At 52.8% G+C, this 21421-nt stretch overlaps 1 long non-coding RNA gene across 1 annotated transcript; it reads right to left on the bottom strand.

Annotated features, from left to right (window-relative positions):
* Window positions 1-1993: 1993 nt before the first annotated feature.
* On the bottom strand, window positions 1994-3998 carry LOC124975607 (uncharacterized). Its single transcript, XR_007106907.1, has 2 exons — window positions 2811-3998; window positions 1994-2704 (listed from the first exon to the last, which is right to left on the bottom strand). It is a non-coding gene; the product is annotated as an uncharacterized LOC124975607 (long non-coding RNA).
* Between the last annotated feature and the right edge of the window lie 17423 nt (window positions 3999-21421).

The raw sequence follows: 21421 nt of genomic DNA, 5'->3' as shown, positions 1-21421 counted from the left end.
AGGTACAGGCCCTGGACCACTTGCAGGCACCATAGAGCCCTCCCAGCCTCTGCTCCTCATGGCCTCAATGTGGACACCAACAGCAGGCTGGGCAGGGACACCTGAGCCTGGGTCCCTGGTTCCCCGCCCACCCCCACACCCTAGGTCCTGGCCACTGACCCTCAGCCTTATTCTCATGAAAGCAGGCTCTGGCCTGTTGGTGTCTGCCATGAGCTGGGACTGGGTTGGCGCTCTGCATGGTGGTGGGTGTGGGGACAGGAGGGGGCTGGGGAAGAGCAGGACCAGCCTGAGCTGGAAAGCAGCAGCCAGAGGGTGGTTCTGGGAGGTCCTGGGGCAAAGGGGAGGTAAAGGGTATGGGGATCCCACAGCACTGCCTTTCTCCCCAGGGGTCTGCTGCCTCCTAGGGTCCAGGGAGAACCTAGGCCAGCTGCCCTGACTCCACCCATTGCCTCATGCCCTTGTGTTAGTGTCCTTGGCCCCATGTGGACTGTGTGACCTGCAGCTGTTTCTTGATCTCTCTGATCCTGGGAGAGTGAGGGTGTTGTCTGCCCCTCCCATAGGCCTGCTGGCTCTCAGGACACCCCTCAGGCCTATCACACTTCACACCAGCCCCTCCCAGTGTTCATGGGTGCTGGGCTCTTGGCCTGATGGCTTGGACCCTCCCGGCCTCTCTGCCTGTGGTGTGCCCACACTGGTCTTGCATACTGGCCCTCCAGCTGACTTTCCTGCCAGGAGTGCAGGCTGCCGGGCTCCCCCTGCTGGAAGGCTACCACCCATGCTTCCTCTGCTGTAGCCACCATGAGCTGCAGCTCCCAGGCTCCTGTCCCCCCATGACAGGACAGCTGTGGCCCCAGTAAGCAGCGGCCACTGCTGCTGGTCCTTGTGCTTCCCTGAGGGCTTTGAGTTCACCCCTGCTCATTTCCATTTCTTATTTTTTTTTTTACTTTTTTAATAACATTTTTAATTAAAGTTTTTGCAAAGGTAAAATATTAAACTCAAAATAGGTCTTAGTACATGAAAGCACTAAGTTCTCTAATTGTATTCCAAGATGGTCTTTAAAACATAATATCCCATATATAAAAGAAGAGCAACCTTGATCTACAATTGTACAGAATGAATTTTGCAAACATAATAAATATATTTACGCCCTTACACATAACAGTATGTACAACAGCCATTGACAACAGTAGCTTGGAACAACCCCCAAGTTGTAGCCCTGTGTATATCAGACTGATTTAAGGAAATCTGACTGAAGGAAAGAGTAGTTAATAACACAATATGATTCTTCCTCTAAAAGAGAAGGAATATAGCTTGTTCATCAAAATAAAAAAAAATAGTTTGATCTGTTATTCTTAAACCACAGAAAAATAATGATACACTAAGGCAGGGTTCAAAAGGGAATCCTGCCTTTCAGAGTAATTTAGCAAAGTAGAAGATTAAAATGCAAAACTAATACAAACCCATGAGGAAACACATAAAACTACTTTTTAACCAACAAATTCAAAATTTGCTATAGCTCATTTAGACAGGTAGGTAGGAGACAGACATTATGAAATGAAAATGTACAAAGACAGATCAATAAAATATTACATTGCACAAAAGCTCAAAAAAGCACAAGATGAAATAATCTGAAATATAGGAATTTTCTCAAGTGAAAGAAAATGCTAAAGTTATAAAGGGAATTCCCAAGAAGAATTGTGTTTTCCTATACAAGGCATATTTACTCCCTAATAATAATGGTGAATTATTTCTATGATAATAAAAAAATTACTCATAGAGGGAGACAATTCTTTTTAGTTCTCCATAAGAGCAAGGAAAAAAAATCCTTGACTTTCACTATAGTAAAAGAAAACCTTTACACAAAAGCTATTATATTTTCTAAAACCAGGATCTATTTTGCTTATCAAGAACACATTTTCATCACTAGACACAATACTCAACTCTTGTTGCAATCATAGAACATGAGTGGCTTTGATTTTTAAAAAGTCAACAGTGCAAATTATGATGACATTTAATTAACAGAAATGTGAACATCTCAAAAAATATAAAAACTTATCTAAAGAGCCCCCTCATTTAACAGATATTCTACTCTAGAAATGAATTGCACATTGAAGAGTTGTTTTAGCCACATGCAGTGCTCTACAGAAATTAAATGTGCTATCAGGCTCATTTCCACTTCTGATCAAAAGTCAGCAGTGGTTTTATTTCTCCTGATTATAAAAGCAATATATTTTACCATAGAAAGATGAGAAGACAAAAGAGGTACAGAAAGGACTCTTAGAAACCTTTACTAACAAGGTATTCCACATGAAGGCTGGGCAGAGGAGCTGGGTGTGGTGGGCATGCCTCCCACTCTGACCCCGCCACTCAGAGGCAGAAGCAGGAGGACCACAGGTTCCCAGCCAGCCTGGGTGAGGCCGAGTGGCAAGGGCTGTGGAGGTGGCCTTGTCATTAGCGCCTGTGTGCATATGTGCATGCATATGAAATAAAGGTCAGCACAGGGTCTGTTTCTCCAAGGATGACGTCCAAATGGCCACCAGCAGGCTGGGGTGCAACTCAGGCAGAACTTGCTAAGCTCTCCAGGTCCTGGGTTCCAACCCATCTGCACACATGCAGGCCAGCAGGATGAACTTCTGTCCAGCACCACCAGCTTTTAGGCAATGATGGGCTGAACCTCCTCATTCCAGGATGGCTTGTCCCACAACTGCAAGCATGGTGGCTGTGTGAGTACCAGAACCTGGCCAGGCATGTGGCCTCTTAGAAGACAGCCTGGCAGGTCCCCAGGGTTAAAGATGGAGCTTCCATATTACCTGGCAGCTCTAGACAGAGGCCCAAGAGACCTGGAAATGGGCAGCGGCCTTCTTCATCCTGGCCGAGAGGTTCCTCTGTTGGCAGACAGACATGGAACACTGTTCAGCCATGGACAAGAGTGACCAGTGCCCTGCACCAGGTTGGCAGGACCCTGGGCACCATGCCGGGCACCCTGCTGAGTGAGGCATGTTGGACAGGAATACCCTGCACTCCAGGGGGAAAAGTAGGTTAGGAGTGACCGGTGGGTCAGAGGACACAGGCATGGTCTGGAATAGGACAGTTGTGGACTGTGTGGATGTACAGGAGGCAGTATCCCACTTCATATGGTTACATTCAGCCCTGTTTAGCACTCCTGCAAATGCCTGCATCTCAGCTGTGCCAATGTGGCCATCCATGGAGTGTGCAGTCCTCTGCAGAACAACCTCGGGTCTCCCTGTTGGGCCCCATGGGACATCCTCCCCTTCACCCTCCACTGGTGTCTGCTGGAGGCCCGGGGCTCCAGTCTGGGATTGTGATTGGGCCTGGTCAGGAGGTCCTGTTGCCCTGCTGTCCTTGAGCAGAGCCCTGGGGTGGGAGCTCAGCTGTGGAGGGCCAGGGCCCAGCAGGCATGCTGGCCCCTTGGCAGCTGGCCTATGGAGTCAGTTAACCAGGCTTGAGGCTTGGGTGTGGTTGGACAGGGGAGGGTTTTGCACAGTGTGTAGTCTGAGCTCAGGGCTGTTTCTTCGTGTGGAGGTGAGATGAGTAGAGCAGCTTCACCTACCTGAAGTGGCAGTTTGATGGTATTTGGTACACTGGCGTGGTGACCCTGTTTGGTCCACCCTGCCAAGCCACTGACCTACTCTGGCTGCAGGCGCTGTTCTGGATGCTGCACATGTGGTCTTGCTCAGTGCATGTGCTGTGCATCTGGCTCCTTCCACTGGCTGTTCTGAGGTGTCCACCGTTCATGTGTTTCTCTCAGTGCTGGGGTGGAGCCCAGGGCCTGATGGCTATTGGATAGCTCTTCTGGCTGGCCCCTGTCCCAGCCTGTGTGTGAGTCTCAAGAGGGCTCTTCTTTGATTTGTGAACTGACTTGGTGTGCTCAGGAGTACGGCTGGCCCGGGGCTCAGGAGCACTTGTCTGGGGCCATGGTCTGTCTCCCCCGAAGTGGCACCAGCTCTGTTCTGCCACTCAGTCAGTCAGTTGTCTGGGAAAGGTTCTTTCATGTGGCCTTGGCTTCTTCATGAATGGATGACGGGGGCGATCCTGAGGCGGACAGGTGTGCCCAGGGAGCCCTTGCTGTTCCTTCATGCAGCCCCAAGTCTGCTGGGCCCTGTGTCGAGGTGCCTCCCTGGGACCTCCCTTGTCCTTGGGCTGGGCAACCTCGTCTGCCCTAGGGTGGGTGGGACTGACCCATGGGAGATGTGGCAGGCTCCTCCAGGCCATCAGCTGGCCGAAAGCCACTGGGAGGGAGGGCCTGTAGGAGGTACCTGGACTCCTGGGCACCATCTGGGCAATCTCCCACTTCCAGTGCCTGACCAGCAACTCTCTCTGCAGGCATCACGTGGGGCAAGGTGGTATCCCTGTATGCAGTGGCTACAGGACTGGACATGGACCATGTGTGTCAGTCCCAGCCCACCATGGTGCATGCCTTGGTGGACTGCCTGGGAGAGTTTGTGCACAGGACCCTGGCAGCCTGACTGAGGAGGAGTGGTGGATGGGTGAGCCCCTGGGTGCAGTGGTGTGGGTGCAGCTTGGGGTGCCAGGAGCCAGGGCACTGATTCAGGGCAAGGGAGAGTGGATGGCACTGGGGCAGCACCCAGCTGGCTCTTGCTGTCTGAATCCTACACTGGCTTGTTTCCTGCCCCTCCCCATCATGCCCTGCCCCAGCTAAAGACCTGTGAACCATAGAAGGTAGCCAGCACACCAGGCCCCTGGCCTTGGGAGAGGCAGTACTCTGGCCCCCTTAGTACTGCCCAGAGCACCCTCTCCTCTTTGGAGCCCAGTCTCACCCACTGGAGGAGGGCTCACAGCCTTGGGGGTCGGTGTCAGAGGCAGACCCTCTGCTCTCTTCATGATCCACTGGTCTCCAGGGCCTGGGCACACTGTGGGTGCTGCTGGGCCTGGGCATGAAGGCAGGCTGCACCTGTAGAGTGGGTGGTGGGGCTCAGTCCCCTGGCTGCTGGGCCTGTGGTCCCATCTGGACACTGGACTGCTTGGGGAGGGTGTATTCCCAGCAGAGACCTGAGACTGCTGACCTCCTGCCTCTTTCCTACAGACCCTGGCAGGCCCTGGTGCCCAGGAGCCAGCAGGAAAGTATGCTGGGCAGCACCAATGCCAGTCCAGGAAGTGGGGCTAAGGTGTAGGCATGCACCCATCCCTCCTGAAAGGTCTCAAGTCCAGGGTTCCTTGGCTTCTGGAAAGCCCGGCCTCTGCTCCACTCCAAGGAAGGGTCCAAAGCTGTTCAGTGGCCCTGTGGGATGGCTGTTTGAAGCTCCTCTGGGATGGCCAGCAAGCAGGGGGCATTTGGGAGCCCTGGTGCAGGTGACCTCTCTCCTTCTCCACCCTGAGCTCTCCCTTCTGCTGCCCAGATCCTCAGGTGCCTGTAATCCAGTTCTGTCCCCTCCCCAGGCAGCCTTGTGCTGACTGTGTGGCTCATGTGCTCTGGGCCTGTGTGGCTGGACTTTGCTCTGACAGTCCTCTCTTCCCTCACAGACTGACGTCCTTAGGTACATGGTCAGCATGGACCCTGGCCTCCATGCACACTGGCTGGTGGATGCACTCTGCAGTTTTGGCTGCTTCCTGAAGGCTGTCTTCTTTGTGCTGCTGCCAGAGAGATGAGATGCCCAGCTGTACAGAAGCTGTGGCTTGGCCCCTGGGGTCCACCCCCGGAGGCCAGCAGCACCTGGGAAGAACCTCTCCCCTCTGAGCCCCCATTCCTCTGCAGACCCAGACCCCTGGCAGGGGTAAGCAGAGAGGGGCTGACTTCAGTGTGGCTGCAGGCCCTCTCCTGGACCCCTGCCAGGAAGTCAGGGTCAGCTCCCTGCAGCACATGCTTCCTGATGCCTCCAGCCCCAGAAAGCCCATCTCAGAACACAAGATGGCTTTGGTCCTTGTGGGCAGTGGGCCCTGCACAGTTGGTCTGAAGGAGACTGGCCTGCTGAAACTGGAGAACAAAGAGCTCCTACTGGCCTGATCCACAGCACAAGGCTCCCATGCTGGTGGCCTCACCAATTTCTAGAGGGAGGGAGTGTCCCTGACCATGGTGGGTTCCAGGTCAGTGTCCTGACCAGTGGACCTCTGATCCTGTGGGCAAGCAGGATCCATTGAAGCTTTGCATTGTGGAGAATGATCACAAACCCTGCTTTTCCTGTGCCTCCCTTGTCCGGTCCCTGAGGATTCGACACCGGGAAGTCCAGCCCCTGGGGTGCACTAGAGGCCAAGGCTGGTCCAGGAGGAGTCTGCAGCCCCAGCAGCCCAGCTCAGCCCTGCTGAGCAGGGCCCTTGCCCAACATGACTGCTTGAAGTGCCCCTCCTCCTGGCTCCTCTCCCCACCCTGTAGCTGCACCTGCCCCCAGACCCCAGTGGGAGACAATGTGCTGGGTCATCTACCATGTAGAGAGGGCCCTGCTGGAAGCAGCCCCAGGGTTCTGTGGCCTTCAGGTTTCATTGGGGGACACAGACTGGTAATAAAGTCCAAACCAAGGTTTTTGTTTTAGTTTCCCTGTGTCCAGTGATGTGTGAGGATGCTGTGTGAGGTGTGGTAGTACTCTGGTCTGATCAGGTGAAAGGGTGCAGATGCCTACTCAGTGACATGCCCAGGATGCTGTATGAGGTGTGGTAGGTTCTCTGGTCTAGTCAGGTGGAAGGGCACAGACACCTGCCAGTGATGTGTGAGGATTCTGTGTGAGGTGTGATAGACTCTGTGGTCTGGTCAGGTGAAAGGGTGCAGACGTCTGCTCAATGACGTTCAAGGATGCTGTGTGAGGTGTGGTAGTTCTCTGGTCTGGTCAGGTGGAAGGGCGCAGATGCCTGCTCATTGATGTGCAAGATGCTGTGTGAGGTTTGGTGGGCTCTCAGGTCTGGTCAGGTGGAGGGTGCAGATGCCTGCTCAGTGATGTGCAAGGATGCTGGTCAGACAAAATTGTGCAAACACCTATCCCAGTTGAAGCTACTGACAATCCAGGGTTTGATGTGGCAGTAGAAATACAAAGGACAGGGCCATTACCATGGGAGGCTCCCAGGCCCTAGGTGACCTCAGAACATCAAGGAGCAGATGGGATTGCCTGGCTGTTTACAGGAAGAGGAGCACAGGGTTCAGTCCCCCCAGGTACCTGGAGGACTGTGTCTGCCCTCCTTCAGCCATGGGTTCTCCAGACCTTTGGGCCCAGAACCTCATTCCTCTGGAGCTGGATCACAGTACCAGTGAGAGCCTGGCCTTGCAGGGCAAGCCCTGTGAGCTTGTGGGCTGTGAATGAGTGGCATTCTGAGGAAGCAGGGCATCCAGGAGCCCGGGATCCCGTGGAGGTGTCTGGCCAGTGGAAGCTGCTTCCCACCCCAACAGGCAGCTGTCTACCTGTCCCAGAGCGTGACCTTGGGGAAGCTGCCCTGCAAGAGGATGCAGATTCTCTCACACCACCTGTTTCTAGACACCAACCCTACAGACTTCTGGAGCTGAGGTTGACATGGGACCTTGAGGGACTGTTGTAGTTTTCTCACTCATGCCAACCACTGGGAACATGGAACGCAGACTGAGTGTGGGAGAAGTAGCACAGTCCACCAGGCAAGCAGAGGTTCTGCACTCAGTGTGCAGCCCAGAGTCCTGGAGGGTGTGCTGGAGTGGCATGTCCTCCCTCCCTGGACCACGGGCAGCCTGGACCTTGGCAGGCACTCCTGCAGAGCATGGCCCTTGCCCAGGACTGGCAACTCAGGTCCTCAATCCCAAGTCTTTCTCCACAGGCACAGGTGAGGTGGTACCACTGATCAGACCCCCATAGGGCCCACACCCACAGACATGCACCTCCACACTTGGGGTCCTGCATGGGTCCCTCTAGGTTAGGGCTGGCTGTCCTTTCCCACAGGCCTGCAGAGGCCTCTGGGGACCCTGGCAGCTGAATCGAATGGACCAGAGTGAGGGCCTTCGAGCCCTCACAGGGATGCTGTGCTTTGCTGTGCCCCCAGAGGCTCACACATGTGCACACACACCAGGACAAAGGCCAGTTTGCTCCACAGCTGCAATCAGCCCCTTTCACTCTATCCTCCTGTGTCCATCTGCTTCCAGACCAGCACAGGGCCTAATTTCCAAGGCAGGGACATTCTCCCAAGGCCCGCCCAACTCCAGGTTGGGTCATGGGACACTGCTGGAAAGTGGACACATCACAGGGTTGAGACACCAACCACCAAGATTTTCTTGCCCTGCTGGCCCTCAGGACAGTACAGCCCACCCTATACTGCCCAACCCTGGTGCTCCTGCTGCTGTCCTGGCTCCTTCTCCCTCCTGGGAAGCCCCACCTGCTCTTCTCACATCCCTCAGGCCCAGGCAATGTGGACAGGGTCCCAGAAGCCTCTTGGCAGCCAAGTGAAGTCAGCTCAGGGTGGACACTGCTCTGCATGACCACCAGCTGGGTGGTCTTGGCTCCACCTGCCTGAGGGGCAGCAGCCTTAGCAAAGGGTGCAGGGGTTGTGGCTCTGCAGGCTGCCAGGCTCCCTTCTGCACCTCCCAGAGCAAAGTCTGTGATCTAGTCCATCATAGGAAGTTCTCCATGCCAAGGGCCCAGAGAAGCGGCAGGTTGAAGAGGCACAGATCAGCAGCCTGGCTCCAGGAAGAGATGGCCCATCAGGGCAGGGACAGATGCAGCATCAGTGGAACAAGCAACCTGAGCCCAAGGCAAGGAAAACTAGGGATATCTTCAGGGCCCCAAAGTGGACATAAACAGGTGCAAAGAGAAATGTGTTTTGGTGGCAAAGTTGGACACCCCCCCCCCGAAAATCCACAAATCAAATGTAACCCTTATAAAAGAAGCAGAATGCCTTCTCCTGAATTTAAACAAGCTAACTTAAGATCACAAGAGGAGTAAAAATAGCCTGGACACCCTAAAATGGAGAAGGGTGTGTGTGGAGCTTGCTGGAGGGCTGGGCACCCTAACAATGGCACCTGAGAGGGAGGGGGAGTCTGGGACAGTCAGGAGGGAATGCTGGCAGATGGAAAGAGGGCCCACCCTGTGGAGCACAGGGCCTGCTTGTGCATTGTAAGACAGCCCAGGAGGCTGCCGAACATTCATCTTCCAGGCTTTGCTCTGGGGTGCCCAGGAGTGGGGCCTGGCAAGCACTCCCAGGTGCTGGCAGCAGAGTCGGATACAGCCCCAGTCTCCAAGACTGCCAACATGGGCCGTGTGCCAGCTCAGATCCTTGTCACAGGCCACACCCACCCCAAGGCTGGACACAGACCTGGGCTCTCCCCTGAGCTGAGGTGTCCCCATGCCCTGGGGTTGCAGCTGCCTAAGCCTGTTGCCCATCACTGTCAGGTCTGCCTCCCAGGGGAGGCCTCTGGTAAAGGGGTCTCCTGGTGTTAGGTGCATGCCAAGGCTCGGCAGTCCTGGGGGCCATCGCCACACCTGAATCCACTCACAGGCACTCAGCAGCAAGTGGGAGATGTAGAGATGACCTGGGCTGGAGCTGGGTGGCCAGGAGGGGTCACCAGAAATGAAAGCAAGCTGTCATGAGGTAATGAAAAGAAGAGACACGGTGCTGGCCGTTACCACTGCCTGGCTCCTGAGGCTCCTGATTTGGGGAATAGGCCTAGACTCTTGCTCCTAAAGGTGATGGAAATGACCATCATTCTTTTTCTCTTTTTGGAGACAAGGTCTCACTACATTGTGGGGGTGGTGGGAGTGGGGCTCAGGCAGTCCTCCTGCCACAGCCTTTAATGGCTGGGACCACAGGTGTGGTCACTGGTCCCAGTGCTGCAACCCTTTGCAGTCCATCTTTTGTCTGCTACACTGTAGCCCACTCTATTGAAGTACTTTAGATCTTGTTAAAAAACTGCAGGAAGAAAGAGAGGATCTTGCCCACTACGTGAATTTTCTCTTTTGTGGTGAGGAGTGGACCCAGTGGGAGCTGCCCTGCTGAGCTCCGCCCCAGTCCAAGACTAAGTTTTTAAGGAAAAGACTGTGGGAGGAAATCAGCAGCAACAGATAGAAACACATGCCATTGACACAAGAGGTAACAGGCAATATTCTCAGTCATAAAAATAATGGCCTTTATTTGTTATTTCTATGTCACTCCAGGAGCATCTGCACAGGGGCGCCCAACAACTGTAGCCTCGCAGGGCCCAGGATCTGGAGATTTGGCTATGGTGTCACCTTCTTGTAGGTAATGTGAAGATGCTGGGTCAGTGGCTGCATGGTGGTTGCCATGGACACCGTCTGTTCAAGTTTGCCATCAGAATATAACCTGAATTTTTGGGTAATCTGAGGAGAGAACAAGACAGATTGCCTTGTTTGAAGGGCCAGGACTGTAATTTCTTGTTACCATTCAATTCTTTCAACTATTCTCACTGGATTTCACTTTAGAAATGGGAAAGAGAATAGGTTAAAAAAAAAAAAAGAAAAGAAAACTGGGAGTAGACTAACAGGTGCTTCAGTTCTTCCCCACCAAGACCTCAAGTCTGGCACTGGACAACCTCTCTAGCAGGATGACAGAAGGGTCAGGGCATTGCCAACCATACTGAGGATTCCTCCAGCTGCTCCCCAGTCACCTGGGCTCTGATGCCAGCCCAGCCATCGCTGATACCTACAAATATGTCAGAAATATTGATGGCAGGTGGAACCTCTCCAACACTGGAAAAAATAGCAAAATATGAACTGAAAACTATGAAAACGCAAAGCTCCCTCAGTGGTTCTCTGACATCAGCTCTTCTCCAGGCCACACTTGTCCAACAGCAGCAAGGGAAGCCTAGTTCCAACCTCCACCACCTCTGCATGCCCTGGGAACTGAGCAGTGGCGGCAGCCATACATATAGGTTGTGGGCTGTCTGGATAGTCCACCAGCCCTCTTGGTTGAAAATGTCACTTTAACAATTACCATCCCTGAAAAGGAGCCAGCAGGTCTCCAGGGACACAGGGCCTCAGACCTGATGCCCATCAGAGCACACCAGCTGCTCAGGGAGAGGCCCACTGAGGGCCTCTGATGAGGACTTCTCCCTACAGGCTCTCTCCAATCTTGGGAAAAAAAGAATGTGGAGCCACCAGCACATCCCAGGAATGGGCCGGCAAAGCTCCTGGGCCAGCCCCTGCCCCACAGCACTGCACCCTGACACCTGCTGTGGCATGCCCAGGACTTGGATATGACACATCTGCAGCCAGACAGCTGTGGGTTCAAAACCGACTCCTTCATCTTTTGTCCGTGGGTAGAGAACTGGCCTCTCAGCCTCTGCTTCCTAATCTGGAAAATGGGGATAACACTTGACTCTGAGGGCCAAGGGGAGAGTTGGGTGAGTCTTCCTGCAAAAATCCAACACGGCCATGCAGCAGATGGCGCCTTTACCACTAACGGGTGTTCTCTTAAGCTCTCTGCAGAACCAGTCAAGGAAAAGTCCCTGGCTCTCCATCAGCCCCACTCCCACAGTAACCAGTCCCCAAGGCCCCTTCTCCAGGATGCACTGCCCCTCACTCAGGCCATGTTTCCAGGGACAACCGTCCAGCCCTGCCCATCTCAGAGTCATCCTCCTGCCTGGACATTCACCAAGGCCCATTCAGGGATCTTCTGCAAAACCCCACATGTCTACTTTGAGTGCTTCCTCTTCCCTGCTGGCAAGGCAATGGTCTCATCCTAAGGTCACGGATGGCAGAACACACGACAGCTGACACCAGGCAGAGGAGACCGGGAGCAGGTTGTCAGTCACTTGTGTTCCCACCCCAGGGTGGGGTGACACTGCCTGCCATGCAGGGCCACATGGGGGGGCACTTTGGGGACAGCATAAACAGAGGCCACAGGAGGCAGGGCAAGGATGCCTCAGATTCCCACCAGAGGATGTGATTGGCTTGTTTGAATAATTCTGCAGACTACCAGGAAGCTGAGGCCCATGACTCAGGGGTTAGCAGGAACTGCCTGCTGTGCTCTTGGTGAGGAGGGTGGTTTGACTGGAGGACCCTGCCCACAGAAGCAGAGCGGAGTGGGGGACTTCCAACCAGTACCCATGAGGCCCTCCTTGCTTCATTAGATGGACAGCAGGGTGGCCTGGTTTATAAAGCAGTGATATGACCAGGACCCGGGTTCCTGTTGCATAAGGACCAGAGAAGCTGCACAGAGCAAGATCCTAAGACCAAGTCCAGCACAGGGAAAGCACCACGTCCCCCAGCAACCACATGGCTGACCTAGCCATTGGGTCAGAGAGCGGGTTGGCAATCAAACCTGGGTTGGAACCCTGACTCTGCTCTTCCTGTTGTGTGGACTTGGCCTCGGGACTGAGCAAAGGCTTGGGCCCTCTGGGGGCAGCCCGAGAGCAAGCATGACATCCGGTGCTCAGGCTTCCTCCCCATCACCAAGGGGAGGCAGAGAGGAGGGCTCTGGGGCCTGCAGGATGGGTCTAGCCACTCACTGGACCCACAAGTCCACCATGCGACTGCCCAGAGTGGACACACCAGAGGCTGGGCTGTCCCCTAGGGTTGGCGCTCCCCACTCACTCCAGTCTCTGTGATTGACACAGTGCCCCTGTTGGTACCCTCCTCTCCCATCCTAGGACAGAGGGCTCCTGGGAAGCCCCTGATTCTAAGGCTTCTCCGGAGGCCACATAAGTGAAGATTTGATCCCAGATCCAGGTCAAGGGCACATCTCTTGGTCTGCATTTGGCTTCTCATTCTACTTAGTGTAGACCCCCGAGGAAGAATCTGACTGCTGACCACCAGCACTCACCATGGGGCCTGGAGGACAGTGCCAGCCCCTTCATCTCCCATCAGCAGCTGTGCTCTGTGATCCACATCCTCAGGATCCCTCACTGGGCCTACTTCCCTTTCCCCCAGCAACATGTTTGCTTTCTTTGTTCCTCTACTTCCCTCCCTCCCCTCTCTTCCATCCTAGGACCCCAGCTCCATGAGTTAGGTCCCAGATCTAAAGCTTCCTGCAGGTTGTCCATGGGAAACTCAACTGTTTAATGCTCTTCCAACTCCTGGGCACAGGATCATATAGAGAAAGCCTCTCCTTCCTCCCTCTTACCCAAAGGCCTGCCCAGGATGGGCAGCATAAAGAGAAGAAGGGGCACAGGACAGGGACAAACTGTCTGGATTGATGACAGCCATATCTGGAGGGGTGGAATGGGAGTGTTATGAGTTTCTGATGGCAAACAGAGGACTTTGGAGGGAGGAAAGGAGGGAGAGAGATAGAGAGAGAAAGAGAGAGAGAGAGAGAGAGAGAGAGAGAGAGAGAGAGAGACTTAGTCCCTTTGTGCTGCTATAATAGAATGCCTGAGACTGGGTAAATAATTAAAAAAAACAGATTTATTTGTTACAGTTCTGGAGGCTCAGAAGCACAAGGTCAAGAGACCCACTTCCAGCAAGTCTTGCTGCCATCATCTCATGACAGAAAGCAGGAGGGCCAGGGAGACAGTGTGTGAGGAGGGAGGGTGGGGGACATGCTTGCAGACAGAGCCCTCCTGGCCTCACCACCACCTCAAGGCTACAGTCTCAATACTGCTTCATTGAGCATCAAGTTTCTATGGACCCAGGGGACACACTGAGACCCCCTGCATGCACAAAGCCAGGAAAGGGATACAACCAGGGGCTGGAGAGCAGAGGGGAGTGAAGTCTGAAATTTCTAGGAAGCCAGGTTGGCAAGCACTTCACCAGCAGCAGGGAAAGCTGGTCTCCAAATCCAGAGAAGCCCATTGGCACAGCAGCCTCCCGGGGGCCTGGTGGGGCCCCACTGCACACAGAAGGAAACAAGATCTCTAGAGGCCTCTCAAGGTTGAAAGGTCACAGAGCATAGCCAGCAGAAGCGGGGTGCACCAGGGACGTGGTGACATGTAGGATCATCAATTTCCCTCCCTCTGTGCTGCCTCCCTGGGGGCTGCCTGGAGGTTCTCCAACTCTGCCAGAATTCCCAGCTCAACCCTGCAGGCCTCAGGAGGCTTCCTCTCTCCCAGGGCCGGCTCCCCTGCCTTCACTAAGCTGCCAGCAAAGCACAGTCAGCTCCAGTTAGGAGCAATTGACGCGAGGGGCCCTGACTGTCACGGGGCCAAGTGCTGGGTTTCTGCCACTCACGGCCTGGTGGAGGTGACTGCAGGTAACTCGGCTTGAACCACCACATAGGCGTTCGGTGAATCCCGGAGGGTTCTGTCTCACCGCTGCTCATCAGTAGAGCGGTGTGTGCGCATGTCCTTGTGCGCCAGGTTGCGTTGTTTGCGCGTGCATCTGTGTGCGTGCATTCGCAGACGTCTGCGTTTCCGTACCTGTGTACGCATCTCTGTGTACACACTTGCATGTCCACCCCTGTCCACAAGTTCAGGAGTGAGCTAGGTGTCTGATAGCGGGAATGAGATCTAGCTTGACCTCATAAAGCCCTGAGCCGAAGCATCCCCAGCAGTCTTGGAGGCTCTCTGTGCACGCAGGCACGGCCCAGTACCGAGACAACTGCACTCACACCCGCACCCAGATGCGCAGTGCAGGCTGACTGGCGTAGGGCAGGAGGTGCATAGAGCCCAGCCGGCAGACCTCAGCTCTGAACAGACTCAATGCCCACGCCTTCCAGCCCCCATGCCTTCCAGCTCCCGCAAGTGGCTGCTCTGCCCGCCCTCCTCGCTGGCTGCTCTCAGGGAGCCCCCAGGCTGTGGCTATGGGGCTGACTGGGGACACCCCAAATTCTGCCTCCTGCTTTCCAGCACCGAGACCCCTCAGGCCTTTTGCTCCAAAGGGCAGGGCAAACACCCTCTGCAGGACTAGCCAGGCCTCTGCACCCTCAGGACCTGTCTTGAGCCCAGGCAGAGAAACAATTCCAAACCTGCCCTTCGCGCCCCTCCTTAGCCCATGTTAGGAGTGACTCAGGGCCCTTCCTGAGTGCAACCCTGCACGTTTTTCTTTTTCTTTTCTAGGCTGCACACTGAAGCGCCTACTGGTGCCTGGAGCGCCCCCTTGTGGCAAAGTTGCACAGGCACAGCATCTGGGACATCAGTTTCCCCCTTCTCAGTACCTGAAAGGGGGTGGGAGGCTGGGGAAAATCCACCCTCTGGGTTCCTGCTGAAGCTCCTCCTCCTTCCAGGGTTCTGGGTATGGAGGGAAGAAACCTGAATGTGGGTACTTTCACCAGGTAGAGCTCCGTGGATAACTGGAAACAGAATACCTATCTGCCTGGACCTCCGGATGAAGCTGTGCCTCTCAGAGCAACGTCCCCTGGGGACAAATCAAGGCCCTCTTTGCAGGATGTTCAGATTGGACAGGGATCTCTCTGCCCAGGAATGGCTACCAGAAGAGTCCACAGGACCAGCCCCTATCCTCCCAAGCCCTGTAGAACATTCCCAACCCTCTCAGAGGCAGTGTGAAGAAGGTCAGAAAGAAAGAAGTATTTTTCTTTAAAATATTTCAGATCATAAGCAGACATCATTATAACAAGAGCACATACCTACACAGCACCTACTAAGCAGCAGGACCTGTTCTAAATCTTTTGGCTACATTAGCTCATTTAATCCTACTAACGCTTTGATGTAGAAAATTTGCAAAATACAAAATCACAAGGAAGAAAAATTCTGTCTGTAATACTGCAGTGCATTTCCTCTCTGTTCCTAGGCTGTGTTTGCAGCTTTAACATACTGGATGCAGCACATCTGCTCTCTGCCTTTCTGCTTAATATAATCACAAGAACTGGGTCATTAATCTTTGAAAGTACCTTTAACGTCTGCTTTGTATTACCTCTTCTGAGTCTCCTGTTATTTATCTGTCATTCTCAGGGGGCAAAATTCTGCTTTTACTAAGTGTGCAAGCCTGTGCAAGGGGAAGCCACGGGGCTCCATTTACTCCAGCCCCTTTGCCTGCTGTATGCTGATGAGGGCCGTGAAGTTTCCCCACAGCCCCATCTTTGGAAGCTCACGTGTGTGTTTACATGTGTGTCCTAGCACATGTGTGAACATGCATGTGTGCACAGACTTGCCCTTTAAGAACTCACGCTTTCTGGGAATCTGTTCTTCTTCTTCTTTTTTTTTTTTTTTTTTGTGGTGCTGGGGATCAAACCCAGGGCTTTGTGTTTGCAAGGCAAGCACTCTACCAACTGAGCTATCTCCCCAGCCCCTGGGAATCATCTGTTCTTAAGAATTAAACAATCAATCTGAGCACGGTGGCACGCACCTGTAATCCCTGCAGCTCCGGAGGATGAGGCGGGAGATCGTGAATTCAAAGCCAGTAACAGCAAAAGCAAGGTGCTGAGCAACTCAGTGAGACTCTGTCTCTACATAAATTACAAATTAGGGCTAGGGGTGTGGCTCAGAGGTCAAGTGCCCCTGGATTCAGTCCCATGTACCCCCCCAAAAAATTAAGCACACTCAAAACAAATATGTGTACAAGCTTGTTCACAGAAGCACCAATCACCAGGCCCATGCCCACCAAGGGTGCGTGGAGGAGCCCAATGTAGTGAGCCCACGGTGGAACGTTCCACCATGGGGGAGAGGCTCTGACACGTACCCAGTGAAAGATGCCAGACACAGAGTCCACACCTGTGATTCCATCTACACCAAAGAAACACCCAGACTGGGCAATGCAGAGAGACTGGAAGTGGATTGTTGGGAGTGAGTGAGGATGTGAGTTTTGTCTTCAGGCAAGGAAAGAGTTTGGAACTGGGTGGAGGTGACAGGCGCACAGGGCTGGCATGTGCTGAATGCCACTGGCTGTGGGGTCATAGATTTTATGTCAGTTTTGCTTTGACCAATTTGAAAAAAAAAAAAAGATCTTGTACCAAGTGCCACTCTCAAGCCAGGCTTTTCACAGAAATTATTTCTTTTTACCCAGGTGTGGTTCCCTGGGGACTCAGGGGTATCAGGCAGTCTGTTCATTTTGTTGGCAGTTGGAGCTGTCACCGGACAGCTCCCTCCAAGTCGTGTCTCATGGTCAAGGAGGCCTGGGGTCCTGATGAACATCTGAGAGGGCAAGAGTGGACACAGCAAGGGCCCTTGAAGTCAGGACAAGAGGTCACAGGACATCTGTGGGTGAACAAGTAACATTGCTGAAGATATAGCTGGCCTCTGCCCTTGGCCACTGGGAGGTGATCCCTCAGTCCCTGCAGTGTCCTCCCTCATGGGGACTTTGGTCCCTGGACAGCCCAATGGTGTTATTTATGATGGGGTCATGGACACACCACATCAGTTTTGGTAGCTGGAGACCTGGACACCCAAGGTCAGTCCCCTGCAGCTTGTGATGGAGCCCAGCAGAAACTCTGGACTTCCCTGGGTGGCAGTGGTCTTGAGTGTTCTCATGCTTTGTAACTGGGAGGAAGTAATGGCACCCGGATTTCATGGGAAGAATGACCAGAAGCCCCACATTTGGGTCCCACTCAACCCTAATCCTCTGAGTCCTCTCCCCTGGCTGGTTCTACTTTGTGTCCTTGATGTGAACCTGTGATAAGCACAGATGCTCCTTGGTAACTTTTAGGGATTGGTTCCAGGACACCCCACAAGGATACAAGGATACCAAAACCCGTGGATGCTCAGGACCTTTGTATGAAAGGACTTAGGGTTTGCATATAACTTGTGCACATTTTCCCACTTGTTATAAGTCTTCTCTAGGTTACTTAAAATACCTGATTTGATGTAAATACAATGTGCCAAATCTCTGTACTGTATTATTTAGAGAATAACAATGTGGGGGGAATGCCAGCACATAGTCAGAACAGACACCATCTTTTCTGAATACCTTTGGCCCAAATTTGGTTGAGCCTGCAGATCTGGAACCCCTGAGAATGAAGACTTACTGTGTCCTATTCTCCTGAGTTTTGTGAGCTGTTCTAAACAATGATTAAGCCCAAGTTGGTCACGGGAGCCCCTGAATTATGGCCAGTTGGTTCCAAGTGAGAGTCACTCTGGGAACTCCTGAACTTACAGCTGGTGTATCAAGTGAGGACAGTCTACTGGGGACTGTGTCCTCACACTGTGCAGCTGGCTAAGCTCCTTCCACATCACTTCTGCCAGGCTCTGTTGGCCAAAGCATGTCAGGAAGTCAGACAGTTCTAGAGGCTGACCCCACCTTTTGATGGGAGGCTCTGTGAAGTCACATGCAAAGGGAAACACATCTGGGAAGAAGAATGGGGGGTCACTTCTACAATTGCTGTGGGGGAGTCATCTGCCAAGTCTGCTGTATTCAGAGACCCATGTCTTCATGAGGAGCCTCTCAAGAGCCAAGCAAAGCTTCTTCACTCTTCTTCTCTAACACCTGGGTTGAACCAAGAACCTGGCACGTGGGCGGAGCATGGCCATTGCATGATGGATGGCCCTGGTGGGAATATCTACACCATGGGAATTGGTAAACAGGTTGCCCCCTGCCCAGAGAGCCAGCTGTTAAAATTTGCCAACACAGCCCTAGGAGTGACAGTTAAAAAATAAAATGATGATGATGAAGATGATGTAAAGCCAGCCTTGGTCTCCTTAGAAACTCAGAGCCCACAACCAATCCTTCTCTGTAGGAAATTCATACACAACCAGGTTCCAGTGTCCACGGACTGTCCAGCCTCAGCATCCCTGTCCCCATCCCTCCATCTTAATGCCTGTCTTCAGCCCTTAGGGTGACTAGGGTACCAGTCTGCCTAGGGGTCTTGGGTCCCACCAGGTCCCACATCACACAGTCTTGAGCCAGACACACCAGGATCCACATGCCCGCATCATGACCCCACCCCAGAGTGGAAGAGGGCTTGCCTAGCAGGTGCAGGACTCTGGGTCCCACCCCAGTACAGCAAAAGAAAAAAAAAGTCCCCACACTAGCACTGACCAGTGCCCCAGTCCCTGCTTGCCTGACAAGGGAGGTCAGAGGTGTACCTCCCTCTTCATGCAAATGGAACCAGGCTCAAAGAAGCTTTAAGCTCTTGTGCCCTGACCCTTGGAGGCAAGCTAGCAGAGCCCACCTGGACCCTGGTGACAACCTCAGCAGAGAGAACCCAGGACTCAACACTCCAGGAAAAGTCCAGCAGCTAGGGGTGATTTTTCCATGCTCAGTGGACACTCTGAGCACCCAGCACTCTGGGTTACTGGCCACAGCCTCTTCTGTATACAGATGGCGATGTAGCCCTGAGCACCAACAACCCCACCTGGAGGCCCATGGGAGGGCTTCCCCATCAGTCAACCCCCATGCTAGACAGAGCTACCTCCAACTCCAGCACTGACAGTGCCAATCCTCAGGGACCTGCTGAGGAACTCCTGGACCCCAGGATCCAGTAGCACAGAGCGGCACCTGCCAGTCACCCTTCCTGGAGAGGCACATGCCCCTTGGGGGCTGTAGAGCAGCTTGCTTTTGTTACATCTGCAGCTGAAGCACCATTTCTGGAAATGACAGGTGATTGTTCACAATACCCAATTATTTTGTTCTGAACAATTATGTTTAATTTTTTCACTATTTTACAATTAAAGTGCATGTGTCCTAAGCACACAATTTCAAATGTGCATCCCAGGTCCTCCCACACCTCCATGGAAACAGAGAACACTCTCCCTGACCACTCCCTCTCCGCTCTCTGCAGCCTGTCCCCCCACTCCACAGAGGCGACTGCTATTCCAGTTTCTGTCCTGGCAGATTAGTTTTGCATATTTTGGAACTTCACAGAAACAGAATCACACAGAATGTACACTTTTATGTCTGGCTTCTTCAACTCAACATAAAGTCAAATAATTATTTTTAAGCAATTTTAATTTTCCATGCAGTCTGTGTGTTGGAGGGGGCTTCTAGATTTGGATTCTTTATGTTGAAATTCAAACTAGCTTTTGTCTGACCAAGTGAATCTTCTCTGCCCCACCTCCTCTGGCTCCAGGTTTCAAAGACCCTATTTGATGCCGACAACTTCAAAAGGACTTGAACTTTGACCTCCGGCCTCACCCTTGGCACTGGGGCAGAAGAGGATGGGGCTCTGGGGACCCCCAGGATGAAACACTGCCACAAGAGGGCTGGAGGTAGCGTGGTTTTGTCTAGGAGACAGCAATGAAGTGATTCCATGATGGGTGTGGATCCTGCTAGGAAAGAGGTCCAGGCAGGCCCTGGAAGCCACTGGAGCATCCCTCATCCTCCCCCAGGGGAGTTATGCAGATAGTGCTGATTGCTCTGGCACACATGTGTGACATCACAATGACTAATGCCAGCAGTTACACCCAGGAGTTACACTGGATCTTGGTCATATAAACAAGACTGGCCACACAGGCCTCCAGAGCTCGGGTTGATACCCTGTGACCCCAGGCCCCTGAACAAGGTCACACTGAAGTTTAGAATCCAGGTGGCTCAAGCCCCCAGGTAAACAAAGACACTCAGCAGGCAGGAACTTCCAAGGACTGAGAGGTTCCTCTGGGAGCCATAGGCAAGGGCCAGGCCTCTTTGGGGTGAGATGAATCCCCTCCCACACACCAGGTGACTGACAGACTCACCATTCTCAGGGCTGGGATGAACTGTGGAAGGGTGCTGTTTGGCCAGCTGCAGGGGGGTTTTTCTTCCAGGTGCTAGTGCAGCTGCAGTTCCTAAAATGTGTCTGTGGAACTGGAGTCTCTCCAGGCAGTGAAGAGCACATGGGGTCTGCACTCAGAAGGTTTTGGGAACCAACCTCCCTCCCTGGCCTCCTCCCTCACTCTCAGGGGCAGCAGGGGAAGCCCTGCTACCAAGACTCCATCACACTTCACTTAACCCAGCATCTCCTAAGCCACTTAGCTAGGGAGACCTTAATCCTGTAATGTTTCCTAAGGTTCCACAAAGATATTTCAGTGAACCCAGCATTTCAGTCTTTCTTCAAAATCCTTCCTGACAGATTTCTCCTCGTTTTTTTTTTTTTTTTTTTTTTTTTTTTTTTTTTTTTTTTTAACAACACTGAGCTTTTTGCACACTTAGTGATCATCTTTCTTGTAACTGGTGTGTCAAAAGAGCCAGGCCTGCTTCTAGTTCCAACTCCGTGAGTTGTGGGATTTTTTTGTTGTCGTTTTGTTTGGTTTGGTACTGGGATTAAACCCAGAGACACTTAACAACTGAGCCACAACCCAGTCCTTTTTATATTTCATTTAGACACAGGGTCTCACCAAGTTGCTCAGGGGCTCGATAAGTTGCTGAGGGTGGCTTTGAACTCACAATCCTCCTGCCTCAGCCTCCCGAGCTGCCAAGATCATAGGCATGCACCATTGTGCCTAGCTGACTCCATGACTTTTTGATTGTGGCAACTTGTAAGTCTCTGAGCCTCTCTGACCCTCAATTTCTTTTTCACTTTGTTTCCTAACTCAGACAGTTATAGAACTAAATTAGGTAATGCACACAAAAGGTTTGGCCCTTCACATGCACTTGATAAATGGTGACTCTTATTATACTATTTATTTGTTAAGTAACTAAAAGTCTTCACTAAACTTCCTCTTTGGCTACCCCTCTCCCCTGGGTACTGAAGATTGAAGCTAGGCTCTAGCACTGAGCCATATCCCCAGTCCTCTTTTAAAATT

This window comes from Sciurus carolinensis, unplaced genomic scaffold, assembly GCF_902686445.1.
Source record: "Sciurus carolinensis unplaced genomic scaffold, mSciCar1.2, whole genome shotgun sequence".
NCBI classification, from domain to species: Eukaryota; Metazoa; Chordata; class Mammalia; order Rodentia; family Sciuridae; genus Sciurus; species Sciurus carolinensis.
The sequence above is the reverse complement of the archived record's forward strand: the minus strand, read 5'-3'. Positions and strand labels throughout refer to the sequence as shown.